Genomic DNA, 4,216 nt, shown 5'->3' with positions numbered 1-4,216 from the left:
AGGTTGGATATGGACAAGGAGTTGGAGGGAGGAAAGAGAGGAGGTGGAAATAAAATAATGTGAATACAGTGTGCTCATATATGAGTAGATTGCTTGTTTCTCAAAAGTTTATACTTTAACTTAAAATTCTATGATTAATTTTGTAACTAATTTTTATACACGATAGGAAGTTTAGACTGAATTCATTTTTTTCAACCTAGCGATCTCCAGTTATTCCTACATGCCTGGCTGAAAAAAAATCTGTTCTTCTTCCACTGAGTTGTTTGGCACGAGCTACAAACATGTTTTAAACTTGATTGACTCTCATAAAGTCTATGTTCTGTGTAGCAGAATGTTTTAAAGTGTGTTACTTTTGTTCATGCTGCATTTGTTTATCTCTGTGAAGCTGTGTTACTGTGCTGTGTAAAACACCTCATGCTTTAGCTGGGCGGTGGTGGCGCAAACCTTTAATCCCAGCACTCGGGAGGCAGAGCCAGGTAGATCTCTGTGAGTATATACAGAAGCAGAAAACTGAGAAGAGGGAGCTAAGATCTAGGAGCCAGAGAAGGAGGACTCCAGGGGCCAGCCACCCAGCTACACAGCAAGCCACAGAGTAAGAGTAAGATTTGCAGAAGTAAGAGAACCGGAAAAGCCCAGAAGCAAAAAGTAGATGGGATAAGTTAAGGAAAGCTGGCTAGAAACTGAGCCAAGCTAAGGCTGGACATTCATAAGTAAGAATAAGCCTCTGTAAGTGATTTATTTGGGAGCTGGGTGGCAGGCCCCTCAACAAAAGAGAGAGAAAAAAACCAACAACAGTTTTGTACTCTCATAGAGTCCCAAATCTTCAAAGAGAAACAGCAGCAACCACAGCACCATAAGGTGAAAGTCAGGAGAGATGTAGGTCAGGGTTCTAGGGCAGTTAAACAGCTCTATCCTGGTGACTTATTTCTTGTTCACTTGTCCACATCTCCACATCTCCACATCTCCCCAGGACTAAATGCCCACTCTTCTGAAGTCTGCTTGCAAGTCTAACCCATTGCATTGAAACAATGGCCCTGGTCACGTAGGCTCTCATTCTAGGTCACCTTCAGTCCTGGCTCCCCAATGCCACCTAAGATGCTGTAGTCCAACATGTGTGACCTATAGTCTCTCCCTGATTTAATTTGCAGTGTCCTATCCTGAACAAGAGTATCAGAATGGAGTAAAGCAGGGCACAGTGTGTTCATCAGCAAAAATGTCATGTGTATAGCAGGACTCACAAAAATGATACCCCAAAGTTTGCTACTTTTGCCTGTGAGTAACTTGAAAGATGTTGGAAACCATCAGAAGCAGATGTTGTGACCTTCTCCCGCCCTTCTCTGTTACTGTCTTCCTCTCAAGAAAGTCCATAAAATTCAGAATTCCTCTCCCCAAAGTGAGTCAGAGAAACTCAGTACTCCTCTCAAAAAGTCAGTTATGAAACCTAGAAATAGCTCTAGGTTTTCTGTGTAAATGCTTGATATGAAGAGTTCTCTCACTGACCTTGTTAATAGACCACAAGACCCTCCTTCTACAGTAGGTCTTGCCCTGTTTCTGAGAATGAATATCACACGGAAATGAATACTCCCAGAAGACTCCCAGTGGGATTGGATGCCTTTCCTTTCTCAGCCTCTTATGATCAGGTCATTCTTCATGGATTCTAAACAGAAATGGATAGCCTCCCTGGGTTTTTTAAGTCTCTAGAAATGACATATACAAAACTTTAATTAAATATATCTGTTACAGGCTTACCAGGCTAATAATCTCTTTTGTGACAGGGGCATTAGCTATGACCTTTATGCATGGGGTCAAGGAAACGTATCACATCTTTCTGCCCTTACACATGCAATCAGTCCAGCTCATTCTAACTATGAGTTAAGGAGACAGTGGACAAGAAAAAGACAGGACTTTTTCCTGGTGTGTGGACTGACTCCTCCATTTGAACCCATTGTGATGGCTAGTCTCAGCTGTCAACTTGACCGTATCTGAAATTAACTAAAACCCAAGTGGTTGGGCACATCTGTGGGGGATTTTTTTTCTTAACTCATTTAAAGTGGGAAGATCCACTTTTAATATCAATCTTTCGAGGTGGGAAAATATATCTTTAATCCAAACCTTTTGAGATAAGAAGATCCACTTTTAATCTGGGCCACACTTTCTGGTGGAAACCTGTATAAAGGACAAGGAAGAAGGAAGCTTTCACTCTTTGCTTTTGCTCTTTGCTTTTGCTCTCACTGGAAGTCCATTCCTTAACTGGCACCAGAGCCTATGTCTTCAGGATTCTGGCGTGTACTAAAGACCCGCTGGGACAATCTAGTAATTAACTGAAAAATTACTGGATTCTTGAACCTTCCATTGGTAGACAACCATTGTTGGACTAGCTGGACCACAGCCTGTAAGCCATTCTACTAAATCCGTATATACACATACATATTCATTCTGTAAGATCTGTTCCTCTAGAGAACCCTCATACAATCTTTACATATAAATTATAGATCATCCATATGGCAGCAACAGTAGCAATCCACTGTATCCTGAATTATCTGGAGTGTAGGTCTACAACTGTATGATTAAATAGGTTAGCCACAGAACTGCACCATTCTGCCCCTCTGAGGATTTCTCTGTCACTGATCATATTTGGCCAATTTTGCTTAAGTAGTTATGACCTGACCTCTAAATAAATCTTTGAAGAAACCTCATCCTTGCAAAATCAGCTAATGAGAGTGCTGTCATGGGGAGGTTCTCTTCTGTGGTGACAGTGCGTGCCAGAAACCAAAGAATATTTTTTCTTCAGTGCTAATGGCTAGAAATGTGATTCACCAATTAAATACTGGAAAACACTGGCCTCTTTCATAAGGCAAATGCTTGGGACGTTAATCAACCAAAGTCATCTTATTCTGTGGCAGACCTGGCATGGAGTCAGACTCAAAAGGGGAAATTCCAAACATGAACTGTTGGCACTAAAGTGTGTCCTCTGCATGCAAGTTGTATGCATTAATGATATGTCTTTGTCCTGGAAGGTGTGCTGCTTGGTCATAAACTGAAGCGACAATCCCTCTTAAGGTTAATGTGACAGCCACAACACACAAACTAAAATGCTAACAGTTCAACAATGCTAAATGTACTTCTACTCTCTGAAGTGTGTGTTCCCACTTGGTGGTTAGCTCTGCCCTTAGTACAAATTAAGGAACCCAAGCTTCTTCCACGTTGAGCCCCTTCATCTTCGATAAGTGACTTCCAAGATTTTTTCCTGTAAGGAAAGAACACTGAGGACGACAGTTGAGAGTTTCTAGGGGCCAGGACTTCAAGGAGCTCAGATCATTTTTGTAACATGATAGCCTGGGAGATATCATAAAACTGATCGAGAGGAATAGTAACAGGTAATGGGTGTCTTTACTCTATGGTGTCTGACATCACTCTACAGCATCTGAAGTCACTGTAAATAGTTATGTGATTTGCAAAGTATGTGCAAATCTCCCCAGAGATCCAATATAGCTTAGCTTGCTGATCACATCATGATGAGTGCAGAGCTGTTGATACAGTAAAGAGTAATAGATGAGCTAGTGAGTTCACCACCAAAGCCTGTTCAGTTATTTTGCTTCTTATATGTGAATGAGTATATAAATTCATGAAATCTCTTCTTTACCATTGGAATAAATTTATGATAACTGATCAATAGCATGATTCTCACATACTTACCCAGAATTAGCAAACTGCCCATAGGCTAAGTAATTCTTTGCCTAGGAAGTTGATGTAGTGTGTTGTCTAGGAACAGCCTGGAGTTATAGCTTTGTTTAAGTTCTGCCACATGCTGTCTGTATTAAAACTATCAAACTGCACATAATGGAGACAAGTTAGATTAGCTTTTGATAAAAGGGGGGATTCGTTATAAGGATAGAGAGTTTTATTTTTTGTTTTGTTTTTTTTTGGTTTTTTTTGTTTTTAATTCTAGGTGGAGGTAACAGCTAGAATTCAAGAAACCAGGAGCTAGAAAACAGGCATGACTGTTTCCCATCTCTACATTTCTCCAGCCACATTGCTGGAATCTGCCTCCCCAAGTATGTTGCGCCTATGCCCCAGCCCTAAGAACAGACTGAATTCTTATTTCAAGTTTCTAAGAAAAAGACTCTGATTGGTTCAACTTGGGAATATTCATCACTGGTTCTAACCAATAATAACAACGAAAGCAAGCTTGCGTCCAAAAATGTCTTCTAGAGGC

The sequence above is a fragment of the Peromyscus eremicus genome, chromosome 1, assembly GCF_949786415.1.
Source record: "Peromyscus eremicus chromosome 1, PerEre_H2_v1, whole genome shotgun sequence".
In the NCBI taxonomy this organism is placed as follows: Eukaryota; Metazoa; Chordata; class Mammalia; order Rodentia; family Cricetidae; genus Peromyscus; species Peromyscus eremicus.
The sequence above is the reverse complement of the archived record's forward strand: the minus strand, read 5'-3'. Positions refer to the sequence as shown.